General features: G+C 40.4%; 1 protein-coding gene across 8 annotated transcripts in view; it reads left to right on the forward strand.

Annotated features, from left to right (window-relative positions):
* NCOA2 (nuclear receptor coactivator 2) overlaps nucleotides 1-13,439 on the forward strand; it is a 191,221-nt gene that overhangs the window by 89,419 nt on the left and 88,363 nt on the right. The window contains exon 4 of one of the 8 annotated variants that reach the window (XM_072328561.1): nucleotides 5,890-6,052. The exons of 6 other annotated variants lie outside the window; for them this stretch is intronic. The gene's annotated coding sequence lies outside the window, so the exon portion shown is untranslated. Of the gene's footprint in view, nucleotides 1-5,415; nucleotides 5,807-5,889; nucleotides 6,053-13,439 lie in introns of those variants that run through there. One more of the 8 variants, XM_072328568.1, reaches the window with a different exon arrangement.

The following is a 13,439-nucleotide window of genomic DNA, read 5'->3' on the forward strand; positions in this document are numbered from 1 at the left end:
ATCTGTGACAGTAACTTTTAGGAATATTTGTGTTTGGGTTCAGTCAAGCAGGTGTCTCTCTTTTCCCACAATTCTGCTGATAAAAAGAGAAGTTACGACCAGAACAATTAAATTTTTAATAGAAAAGCTACATTTCTTTTGTTTCTCTTCTGCACCATTCTGTATCATCCACTGATGTTCTGGATACTTAGGAGTTTGGCTTTATACCAAAATTTGGCTTGGCCCTGTTCTAGTAACGCTACTGTTACTGCGTACTGAATTCCAAATGTTTAAGACAAGAGGTCGGTCCTTGGTGTTTACTGTTCTTCACTGTTTGCTTTTCATCTTTTTACTGACACAGCACTTTCTGACGTGTTTGTAAGGTTTAGCTTGAGTGGATGATGAAGCATTGAATTAGCTCACGATTTATTCTCAAATTTGCAATAAGCAGCTGTCCCGGCATTACAGTTTCTCACATGTGAGGCCAGTTATTCTGGTAGTCTCCCTTCTTCGATGAGGTCCCTTAGAGGGACATGCAGTCCCAGAATTCCAGGGTCTGCAAGATGCAGTCCCTCTGTGTTTCCTTCTTGCCGCTTCCAGGAGCTGGCTGTCCAAGTGCACAGCAATGTCTTCATGCCTCTGGTGGCTGGAAAAAGACTACTGAGCAGAGACTGGACAGAAGATTTTTTGTCTTAGTGGGACATGTTAGTTTTCTCTTTGGAAAGAAGTCTAGGCACAGAGACCCATGTATTCATCACTAGGTATGGTAGAGTAATTTGCTGTATCTTGAACTAAAGGTAGAGGTCCCACTTGCATTAAACACAACAGCAACTTTCTATTACAAGTAAAACCACAGGCAGTATATCAAGTCTTGCTGAGTTCACACAGCACTGCTTTTATGGCCAGGTGGAGTGTAATGCAGTACTGTCCTGTCTGGTTAGCAGAGACCGTAACATTTCACCAAATGATTTCTTCCTTAATCCTCTATCTCGATTGAGCCATAGGATGCCATTTAGAGATGGATTTGTCTCCAGCTGAGACTACATCAAAGGAAACCTACCTTGGATGAAATAGAATGATTTTGTTCCACTATTAAAAGTAAACATTTGCTAGTCTGACTATTGTGTAACTTCTGTCTAACTTAAAATTTCACTCATTGAATCTTGCCCCATGTTAGTCTACGGCTTTAGCGACTCTTTTATTACCAGAAATATTTCCTCCATGAGTATTCCTGTTCTGCGATGAGACCACTTTTGATTTCTTGAAATAAAGATATTGAGCAGTGTTATGAAAATATGCTCACTGAGAGCCACATTTTTAGTGCTAAATCATTTCTTTAAAAATATATATATAATAATAATTTTCTTCCTAAGAAGGGATGATAGTGTTACTACACATATAACATATCATATTAATACAACCTATTTACTTCTCTTCTGTAGTATTTCCATTCTCGTTCTGGTTTTCTCTGCTTGCTCAGCTTCCTGTGTTGAGTTCCTCTCATGTGCTTTCGACGTCAGTGGAAGCAATCTGCTGTCTTGAGCTTGCATCTCTGCGGGGTGAGACTCAGCCATCAGAGAGCAGCCCTCTGTGTGTAACCCATGGAGAGCACTGGCAAGAGCCTCAAGGCAGAGGATCCAGCCCTTTATTAGTGTAGAAGTGGAGAAACGTCCTGAGCCAGGAAAGACCATTTCCTTTTTTTTCCAGTCTTTCATATGCCTTCTTAAATAAAGGTCAAGTGTTGAAGCAGCAGAGATTAATAAAAATTAAATTTAAAAAAAAAAATCATTACTCACTCAAAAAGTACGTAAGTAGGAGTCATCACACTTGCATTTAAAATATAGTATAATTGCCAACAGACGTGTCCATGCAGAACTTAATTGTTTTATACAGCACATGGCACAATATTTGAGTTCTCCAGTCATATACTGCAGAAACTTGCACGCTGTGGGTGCTGTATGCACAGTTATGAAGTTATGAGAGATGCGATCAAAAAGCATAAATGTTTTCATACTGCTAGGAGAAGTTACTTATATCCGAGTTATTAAGAGAGAAGGAGGTTCCTGCCTTCTCACGGTTCTCATATGGGCAGAAATCTGAAAGTACTTAGCAGTGTGCTACTGTAGGTGTAAGTGCTGATAATACAGACACTTGTCAGAAATGGCAGGTGCTAAAAATCCCAGTGGAAATGCAATCAATGTGATTCCAGCAGGAGTTGGTGTTGTTCGTTGTCTCTCAGGAGAAGGTGCAGAGGTCAGAAAAACTACATTTTCTCTCTCAAACCCTCTTTATTTTAGCTCAGCTGGTAAAAGGAAAATCTACTTTGTGCTCAGGTAGTGGTGGATTAGGAGTTCCTGAACTGGTGAAATTTTTATGTCGTTGACATCTAAGTCAAAAGTTTCCATTTCTGACTTGAAAATCCTAACATTTGTGTTAGTGTTCACACAGAAGAACTTTATGGTCTGATATTTGAAAGCCATATGTTTGCTTCTGCATTTTTGGAAAGTTAACACATGAAAAATCATTGCACCATCTTTACTCCTGAGCGGTAACGTGTGCACTGTGCTTCCTTTCCTGGAAGTCAGGCCTCGGCATCTCCGCTTCTCCTTTTCTGTGCTGGTGGAGGTCTTTGCCCTCCCAGCCTTTCTCACAAACAGCACTTGACACAGGCTAGTCAGCTCTCCTAAAAGTCAGTGGCCTCTTGACTCAAATAAAGCCCAGAGTCAGCTCTGTCATCTTTCCAGAGCGTTTTCAAGTGTCTTACTCTTCTGCAGTGCAAACAGCTGCTGTCACTGTAACAGCAATGGCTGCACCTCATTCAGTGCGCTGCAGGACAGCACCAAAGGGCTGATGGAGGTGGGACTGGATTCTCCAGGATGAGGCACAGTCGCTGAGAGAATAGACTGAAAAGCCTCGAGATATCTAGGGGCTGCTTTGCCAGGCCTTGCCTCAGGTGCAGGTGTGCTGGGATGAGGATGAGCAGCAGGCCCGGCTCTGTCATGTTGCATTCTCATCTCTGCCTGGTTCACTCTTCTGCAGAGGGAAGGAAAAAGAACACAAGTTCAAGAAAACTTTTATAAAACGCATATAACGGAATCAGTTTTTTCCTTCTCAGTTTCAATTATTTTACTGTGTTGACGTAGAAACTGTGAATGTTTTAGTGAAAGAACAGCTTTCCTGTGCCTGCTGCAAAACCACTTGTGTTTGGGCAAACAAAGCACAGCATTAATGTTGTTGTTGTTGTTGTTATTGGATATTTCCTGGTGAAAACTTCAGCTGAACAGCTACTGCTGTATAAAATGTTTGTCTTATACAAGAAATCTGTGGTGCCAGAATTTGTTTTAAAGGTCACCTGCTCAATCCCAAACCATTTGTTGGATTAATTCCTACAAAACTGTGTTGAAAAGGAGACACCGATTCTGAGTTTTCCACTGAAAGTGTTTATTCACTGGCTGATAAAACCAAGAGCCTTTCCTCATTCTCAGCTGTGTGTTTCCTTATTTATACACAGACTGGCGTTTTCTAATAGGACTATTTTTCACTTGCTTCTTCTTTTTTTGTTTTGTCTAGAATCAGTCTCTGTACCACAGTGCTGTACTCCCTATTCTCTCTTCATTTTATCTATACTCAGTTGTTCACTAAGCAATCTCTTTCCTAACATCTGTGTACTTCTTTCAGTCTTTAATTCATACTGCACGACTATTGTGAGCCTTTTCTGTTCTTTCCTTTTTATTTACATGCAGTTCCTTCCCTAATGTCATCATTGCTGTGTTCGGGCTCACTGTATTGTGTTGGCTTTCAATTTTTATGTTAGCTTTCCTGCAAATATTAGCAGTAGATTTTCTTCCCTGGTATCCTGACTGGTATGCTCCCATTTTTTATGGTTTTCTTAGATTATACTTCTTAAGTATTTTGTGTATGTCCTTTAGAAAGCTCATTTTGCTTCTAGTGTTTGTCTACTAATTCATTTTCTTGAATATCAAGTGTCTGTCTGTGATCTTCACTTTTCCACACATCTGATAACTGTTTTGTTTTTATTGTTGTTGTTCTGTTGTTAAATGGAACTCAAAGTAAAATTCATTTTACTTACCTTTTAGATTGCGGCACTTTGAGTTCTAAAGATATCCTAAGAAAGAACTAAAAAAGTTCATATTTGGTTTATTGTGCACATGTATATGTTTGGTGAATATAGGTTTTATGTAGTCCACCATGGAGAGGGATCTCATTCCATTTCCAGCTCCTGTGCCCCAGTAAAGTTGTCCTTCAGTTTGGTCAGTCCTGGAGCAGGGTTTCTTCAGAGCCTTGAGCTGTCCTTGGAGAGAGGAATAAACAGAGAAGATGATGGGGAGAAGCCGAAGTGCACAGGATAATTATTATTTCCTTGTGAGATCTACCTTATTCTCTTACAAGTACAACCTACTTGTACTTGTACTCTCTACAAGTACAACCAACACTAACCTTTTCAGTGTTTGGAAAAAACACAAGTTTATGATCAGTCTTGCATTTAAGGAGAATAATGTGGGATAATGGGAGATGATGGAAGTAGAAAGAGAATTGTTTCCTTATTAAGAACTGAAAAGAGTAGGTGCAAAGCTGCAAAAGTTGTTTTGTGGGCTTGAAAATTCCTTTAAGATTCCCCATCCCGAGCTTTTTTTAACAGTTTGCAAAACCCAGCACTGAAGTAGCAGATGAAAAGCTTCTGGTCTGAGCTGTCAGATATGTCTGTGTGTGTGTTTTTGTCCTCTGTGTAGATACTTTGCCTTTTACAAGCAGGAAACCTCACAAGCAGTTGGGTGCAAACCAACCTGAGACCAGGTACTCTGTGTCAGAAGGAATGGGAAATCGGAAGCTGAAGAAGCTTAGATGGGTTTCTTCGTTGGGCAGAGCATAAGGAAATGCTTAAGACGCTTGTCAGGGTATTGAGTTAAAGCAAGATAAATGATGTTATGTCAAAAAAAAAAGAAAAAGAAAAAGCCCCAAACTGACCATCCCTTCCACAAAAACAACAACAACATAAAAAGGAAGCAGTCCAGCTGGAGGATATATTGTGGAGGTTATATCTGTCTCTACTTTTTTTGCAATTTTATGAGAGCTCAGAGCTGGGAGGAGTTAAGCTGTAGGATGTTGCTAGGAGGAGAGTATTGCAGCAGCACTCAAATTACAGGCAAAAGAGTAAGTTATAGGGGAAAAGAGTAAATCTAGCATGCCAGATTTTTTGTACTAAGCGAGCTTAATATTCAGTTTAGTTCCATATGACATGTTTATGGCCTCTGTGTGTGCCCCAACAAAGGCGGTGCCTAGAAACGTGTTTGCTAAGTAGTTTTGGTGCAAGTAGAGAGGGCGCGTGCATTCGTCCTCCGCATCAGCAGCCCGATCTGCTTGTCAATGGAGGAGGATATAAAAGGATTCCAAGTGTTCCGGGTTCGGGTTTCCTCAGGAGCCATACCCTGGGAAGCGCAGGTCGGAGGGAGGGAGTTGCTCTGCGATTATCATAAAGCGCTGCTCATGTAGCCCGGCGCCACGTGACTGCAGAAAAGGCATTATCTCAATGAAAAGGAAACTGCTTTTTAGAGCAGCAACAGAACAGAAGCAGGAGGAATTTTCGAGTACTCCACCATGCTGGATTGTCAAAGGGGGATCTCTCTGATCAGCAGTTAGGGAAGGATTAGCGCGGCCAGTTTGTCAGCTGTCATTAGAAGCAGATGACAGAGATGATAAGCTGCTGTGTGCGCACGTCCTCGCTCAGCATGTGCTTTGGTTTACATCGAGACATAACACTGCTTTGGGATAATGGAGAGCTGATATTTTTAAGGCTGTAAATTTTCTGGTAATTGCCTTTTATATATACACATATTCTTCGTTGTTGTTGTTTTTTTTTTCTTTTCTTTTTTTTCCATTTTTAATAAAAAGCAAGCGTGGTGGATGGGGAATTTATGTACATCTTGATCTGAAGACGCAGAAAAGCTTGTGGGATCTGCCTTGAGCTGCAAGGTCTGGAAGACAAGGTGTGTTACCGAAGTGCCGTGACTTCATTGCCGTTGCTGTTCTCTTCCTGCACGTCTGTGTGCCCTGGGTGCGTCGGGGCTTTCTGGGTTCCATTGGGGGTGGGGGTTGTTCTGGGGAGAGGGAGGAACTGCTTGTTTCGTCTGGAGCAATGGGGATAAAGATACTATTTCTAAGTAGCAAATGTAAAGAAATAACATAAAATTGATTCTCCAGTGACTGTAGTTTCCCCCCTTTTAAAGGCTACAGGTGTACTTGTGATTGCATGTGACAGTTTTATGGGTTTATGTGGCTAAATATATCTTCGCGCGCAGGAAATATTTTTGTAAGCAAGTTTTCTGGCATCCAGAATAATACACAAACCCGTCTGTATTTTCCCACCGTCGAGAGGAGGTGGAGCCCACGAGTGCCTTTTTCATTGCAGTAATTACAATTCAGCATTCAGTAATTTCTGTGCACATGAAAAAGTACAGAGGAAGTCAGACTGAGAAATTTTTGCTTTAAAGCTTTCTCTTTCTGACCACGAGCTTAAGTAGACAAAACACATGGAAACATTAGCAGTTGTTGCATAACTTTCTCGATTCCCTAATCTTTGTAGTTTTCTTTACTAGTCTGTGGTCCTGCAAACATAATGACATTCAGTTAATCTTCAGACCTCGCATTTATCTCATGGCTGTGCGTGTTGATGTCATTGGCTATCTTGGCAGTATTTACTTTTCTTTTAACCTTGGGAGAGCAATGCTTAATATTGCAGATGAATTTAATAGTGATATCCCCCATAAGCGTGAGGCAGTTGCCCCTCAGTAAGGGAAGGCAGTAAGCCGCCTCCCCTGCCCGGGAAGTTCTTGAAGCTTGTTTGTTTTATTTCCTTGTCGCACACGGCATTAAGCCCAGCATTGTGCTTCGCCTGTATAACAGCAACAGTGATCCTGCGCCACAAAAAGTGATAAAACGATATGTACCAGAGCACTGATTCTGAATTCTGCACAGTTTTGCCCCCTAAGCAAAGGGCCGTCTCGCAAAGCCGGGTAGAACGGGTCATTGCTGCAGTGCTCGGGCAGCCACCTGACTGTATGTTTTCCTGGATACGCGTTGCAGTGGTGCTGGTGACTATCACGTGTAGGATCCTTTTAATAATTAATTAAATGCCGACGGGAAATGCCATAGTTTATTTTATTTAGGACTTTGAAAAACTCATGCTACTTTGAGATAGGAAAGGGAAGGAAAATATTATGTTTTCCAGAGTAATGGAGAGTGTGTTTGAAGCTACTTTACTTCATGCTGCGAGGACAGAGACAGAAAGGTAAACAAGCCAGCACTATTTATTTGCTTGTCCTCTCCGCACTGCTGGGGACATGAAGTGCAGGACATGGCATGGCGGAGCGCAGGCCCATGGCCTGCAGAGCCTTTGGGCCAGGCTGGTAGCCTTGTGCCTTCCCTCCAGCAAATGTGGATTCTGCAAGGACAGTGCAGCTTCCCCAGCCTACCGCGTTGTGCTGTGCTGTGCTGCGTTCCTTCATTTCTCTGGGGGAGGTCCCACAAGGCAGCGGGTGCCAAGGGGCTCTCACTGAAATGGTTGCACCTTTGCAAACATACAAATTTCAGCTGTCTGTGCAGTTGTTTCTGTTTGCCCGATGCTTTGTTACACATATTAAGGGGGAAATTTATAAGTAAAACTAACTTTTTGCGTAGACTGTCCTTTTCAAATGGCTTTCTGTTCTCACAAATCTCAGAAGTTACAGTAATTCCTTTCATAAGTAATTCTTCAAGCATGGTACGCGGCGTATATAGAACATTGATCGCTATCTTTGAAACCCAAGGAATTTTATTTTATCCTTTGCCCACGCTTCAAAATAATGCTCGTATAGTCGAGAAGGTTACACAGTCAAAAAAGGTTACTAGTAATAATCAAAAGATGTTGCTGTCTTCTTTCTTTCCCTTCTTTTTCTTTCTCCAGCTCATTTATCATCTCTGTAAGGTAAAATTCTTGAATAAGGAAGTAGAGAATACAATAATACATTGCAAAATATACCATGTTACAAGAAAATAAACAACGACAATGACAAACACTGGTAAATCAGAACTGGGTGACCAGTTTGAAAATGGCATTTCACTCCAGAGGTCTAACCACAGTATTTAATAACAGATGCCACAATGAGGTCAGATGACTGGTTATTTTATTGCAGCACCATTTTATTTATTTACATTAGTAATGGGGGTGGGGAGGAGGGATGAGGACATGTGAAAGCAGCCTTGTTGATCAGAATCTGCATTGTTAATAAATTGAAAGAATCTCTTAGTGCAGACTGGCCCCGTCGTTATGAAGATGAAGCTGAGCTGAGGGATGAGGGCAGGTCTGTGAGCCAGGCCGACTGAGAGGAGTGCAGGATGAGAACAGAACTGTCAGCTGTGTACCTGTCAGGTCAGCCTGCTGGATTCCTGACTTGCTTTTCTTGCTCATAACTGCTTGGTTCCAACAGGCCTGAGAGAATGACTGAGTTGAACCAAAGAATTATTGTTAGCAGATAGAGCTTTTGGTCTTCAAATCGTACTCCTCACTTTCACCATTTACACTGCACTCTGTCCCCAAACTGTAAGACACTGTAGTGCTCTGTTTTCTCATTCCTGATAGCAAAGGCTGTTGTGATTAAGCAACTGTAATACAGGATGCCAATAAGAAATTCCTCTTAGAACTCCATGATAATAAAATTATTTTTGTTACTTTTCCTGATGTTTTTTTTTCCTGCTTCAGTCCAACTAATTGTAAATGTGTGGTGCTTTTCCATTCAGGGCTGTGCATTGCAGCCTTCTGATCTACTGCTTCTATAAATGTAGTGGGTATTTCTTGCTTGCTTTGGTTATATTCCAAAATTTAAAATACATGGAATATACACTTATTCTTTCATCGCAGTTGTGATTCTTCTTTACTGTAAACGGTTTCAACCTTCACGCAAATTAATTTCAGTTTATTTTTACAAAGAGAATGAAATGGATGGTGATGAACAACCAGATTTAATAGCAGAGAACCTTGTTTTCCTTGGGCTGCGGGATGCCAGCACAGTTGTGACAGGCCTGTGGAGTGATTTATGTCCTACAAAAGAGCGAAATAACAGTTTGACATCTTCCTTTAGTAGGCTACGAGGAAAATCCAAGCTTCACTGCAGTCGGTGATAAAATTCTGATTTATTTCAATTGAGTCGTAATATGCCCCCTTAGAACTCCACGTTTTTTTCCATAATGTGATCTCTGTTGTTGAAGGAGCCGTGGCTCGCAGGGTTTTGCCTGTAACGCTGGGGAGGCTGAAGGTGTGTCTATGGACTAACGGGTAAACGCACCCCTGAAGGATAAGTTTGGAGGAGGGAGGTGGAATATCACAGCTATCATCTCTCTTGACCCTCCAACTGTCTGAAAGAGAGAGAAAGGGTCGTTCTGCAGTTGTTTTGCACTTCTTCTCCATACTGCTGCAAGCTTCCATAACAGACAAGCCATGGAATAAATTTTAGTCTCTTTCATTTGACTCATGCAGCTGTTCTTATGTAGGTTTTATTTGGACACAGGCTGCATTCCTTTATATATAGTGTGGATACGAAGCTTGTGTCCACAAGGCTTTGCTTCTTACAGCTCCTTACAGCTGACTAACAAAAGCAAATAGGTTTTCGTGAGTTATGTTTTCTTAGATGCTTAATGATGACAGTTGAATTTTCCTCTTCTGTTATTGTTGGTTTCTGTATTTCACTGAAACAAATAGAAATATACAAACGAAGTCTGATATAGACATGAAATGTGAAGTCATTAAGTGATAGATGATCATGGATCTGTGATTAACTTGAGAACATACTCACTTAGGGTGTACAGACTGCTGCTGGAAGTTGAACTTTTCTTCAAGTTTTAGTTTTAATCTAAAGCTTAATAAATGTTCACAACACACTTCTATGTGGCTCTGACATTACTTAGTCTATTAGTTTGGATTCCTGAGCTCAATTACAATGGGCACAGTTAGTGCTCTCCATGTATTGACCAGAGTTGAACATGCTAAAAAACAGAAAATATACTTCTGCATGTTGGCAGTCGATACAAGTATATGCACTCAAATACTGCATATGCAATCAACTTAGCATGCTCTTCTAAAGTACAAATTAAGAAGATTGTTCTTTAAGTAATTAAAAAACAAAAGAATTCCAAACTCTTATGCTGCTGCTCCAATGTAAGTGGAGGATACTGCTGTGGGTGGGATTCAGGAAGCCCCTGGCTAAAGGAGCTACCTGCCCGCATAGATACAGGACAGGGCATGGGGCTGAAGCCAGGCTGTTGCTTCCCATGGCAGTGCCAACTGGGACTGCTCCTGTCATCAGAGCACTGCCCGGGACCAGGGCTGAGGCAAGCAAAGCCACCTTCTGCTGTGAAGGACACTGAATTGTCTTGTTTTAAATGTATTTCAAAGGCAGAGGCTGAACTAATCACATATTGGCTGTACTAGATGTATAATTTAAAGAAGTGATGCAGAGCTCTGAACCTCATGTGGGCTCCAGCTGCATGGCAAAGTGCACCACCTAACCGTAGGAGGGCTGAGGTGAGAAAGGACCTCTGGGTCCAACTGGTCCATCACTGACTCAAGCAGGGACATCCACAGCAGGTGGCCCAGGCCCATGTTCAGACACAAAGTCAAATTCACCCCATAGGCAGCTCTTACGTCTATGTGTATTTGTGCAGCTGAGGACGAGAATATATTTGAATTGAATATGGATGCGTTTGAATTTGGTCCACTGTTAACTTCATATGTTCTTATACATTGTGCAAATAAATGCACGCTTATTAGAGCATCTCAGTAAATATTTTTGTATTTAGCACCTTAGCATTCAGGCCAAGAATGACCTGAAGTTTCATCCTAGTGCTTCCTAGTAGCAAGTGGTGTGGGAGAAGACCAAAGCAAACTCCTCTGCTTTAGCTAATTGCAAATCAGAGCCATGAATTTAATTTTTGATTAGGCACAAGCAGTTATGCATAGTTATGCAGTAAGATTATGTATTTTCAGTAAAGAATCAGCTCTAGGACTGAAGGAACATGATTTGGATGAGCAGATTAGAGCTGTGAATTGTGGGCTGCAGAATAAGCATCTCTTGCTGAAGCTCCAGTGCAAGCTTTTGTTATATGTATCTGATTGACAGCTCTAGAATGATGTAGCCATGCAGAGATGCTAAGCTGATCCCAGTGACTGGGAGGACTGCTATGTGAAGTCACTGAATTTGAGATTGATAGGAGATAGAGCTCAGATTTTTATATGCTATAGAGTATACTATATATATTTTATATACTATAGAGCTCAGATAATTTTATATACTATCCTGTACAACTGATATGGAAATGTCTCTGTCTCAGCTTCTGCTTTTCACTTTCTACCCTTAATGGAATGTATTTATCTAAAGTAAACAGGCTGGTATTTGACAGGTATCTTGAGTTAAACCCTAATATAGGCATCCATGTGACGTGGAGATGCGTAAATGCCTTTGTCATCAAGTTTTTCTCACCATTAAGATAATTATCAAAATCACACCAAACTGCATGAGCTGCTAGTAGTATAAGTAATGCATACGTGCACATCAGTAATATTTGTGAGACAGCAGAAGTGTTCCTGGGTTTGAATTTTCACACAGTGGCTTAAATTTGTGAGAGAGCCATAGTTTTAATCTTTTCCTCTCCATTTTTTCCCCTCCTTTGCTGCTTGATTGTTTCTGGGGAGCAATGTTGGCATGGAAATCTAAGTGGACAGATAAGTTTTGAAACTAAGATTGGCAGAAAGGATTCAGCAGGAGTCTAAACAAGCTTGACTAACTGCTGCAGTAGTGCCTTCATTTGGAAGTGAAGGCAATTTAAACAGGTTTCCTATAACATTTTCTTTGTTGTTAGGTTTGCTTAATTTATGTGGTATTCACAAGGATTCAAATGGTAGTGGATTTAAAATACTGCGCTTCCAAAACAGTTTGTTGAGTAAAATTATTAATAGGACTGAAGTATAAGGAAAAAAGTATATCAAACCAATGTCCTATGTAAGAATTTTGCCCCTTCCTTTTTCAGTGAACGCTCTTGCAGTTGTAATACTTTTTTTTTTTCCTTTTTCCCAGCCATTTTTTGATGACTATGAAATGCAGCCTAGAAGATTAAATGGTTTTATTAAGATTTAGTGGTTTTATAAAGATTTAGGCTTTTTTTTTGTTTGCCATTTTGGTTTTTACTTTATTTACCTTTGCTTTACCTTATTTACAAACAAAAGACTGGAAGAGTGACTGACGTCAGTGTGTGTAATATTTTGGCCTTGTGAGTTTTGTTTCTTTTTAATGTGATGCTTTAATGGCATTTAGTGGCATTTAGCTACCTTTCTTTTATGATCAAGGATCAAGAATCAGAAATAGTTCTTGATAATGAGAGAGGAGTAAAATCGCAAACTCAAAATTATCACAGTATCATGTGCAAGTTGGAAGGGACCTTAGAGATCAAAATTATGATGTATAGCCTTGAATAGTTTTTTTCCATAGTACCACATCTGGTAGCACAGGTCAAAAAAGACCTTTTTTGAATGTAGAAATGGAGCAAAGCTTTTGAATGTTAGGTAGAAAGGGTAAACATATTTTACTGTGTTGTCTTATTAAATCCAAGTCTTGCTGTTCCTGAGCGTATTAGAGGTGGCTGACGTAGGCTAATCTGTAAGGAGCTCAGTGACTGGCTGTATTAAGAGACCTCACCTATGGGAATGAAGAAGATAGAAGCCATCTTACAGTGCCGCTGTCAGCCAGGAGGTTTTAGTGAGGTCTGAAGTGGAACTGCATGTTTCAGAAACCTGTGGGTTTGAGTATTTGGGGGGAAAGAAAAAAAAATCAATCATGTTAATATTTCAGATTTAGGTGTATTTTAAAGAAAGTCCTATTAAATACCAGCCTGTAACACTGAACATTAATGTTAGCCATTTATTTGATTGTTCGAGCGTGTGTTAAAGAGCTGCTGCTGCCCATTTGAAGCCTAATGTGTTTATTAGATGGTCTTTGCAGTGGCTTCTTGACGTGTCTTTGAGCTAAAAAATTCATGAGCGTTATTGGCTTTCAGTCTGCAAATGGAATATGCCTTCTTGTCACTAATACACCACTCTAAAGCCATTACACAGAAGTAAGAGAAAAAATATTGTTGAGGAAGGAGCCTTCCACTTAAACATTTGTTTATAGTCTGTTATGCTTTTCTGTAGACTGAGCAGAAATACAAGTGGTAAGTGTCAGAGCCAGCATTTGGTTCTCTTATACATTGTTTCCTAATAAATTATCTTCTAGCGTGTGGAGTTGAAGCATGAAGCAGCATTTAGTAAATATTACCGTAAATCTCATTTTAATGTTGCCTCTAATAGCCTCACTTTCAAATGAATTTGTATCTTTGAAGTGATGAGTGCTATTTTCAGATAGAAAAGGCTATGGACA

Source organism: Excalfactoria chinensis, chromosome 2 (genome assembly GCF_039878825.1).
Source record: "Excalfactoria chinensis isolate bCotChi1 chromosome 2, bCotChi1.hap2, whole genome shotgun sequence".
Lineage (NCBI taxonomy): Eukaryota > Metazoa > Chordata > Aves > Galliformes > Phasianidae > Excalfactoria > Excalfactoria chinensis.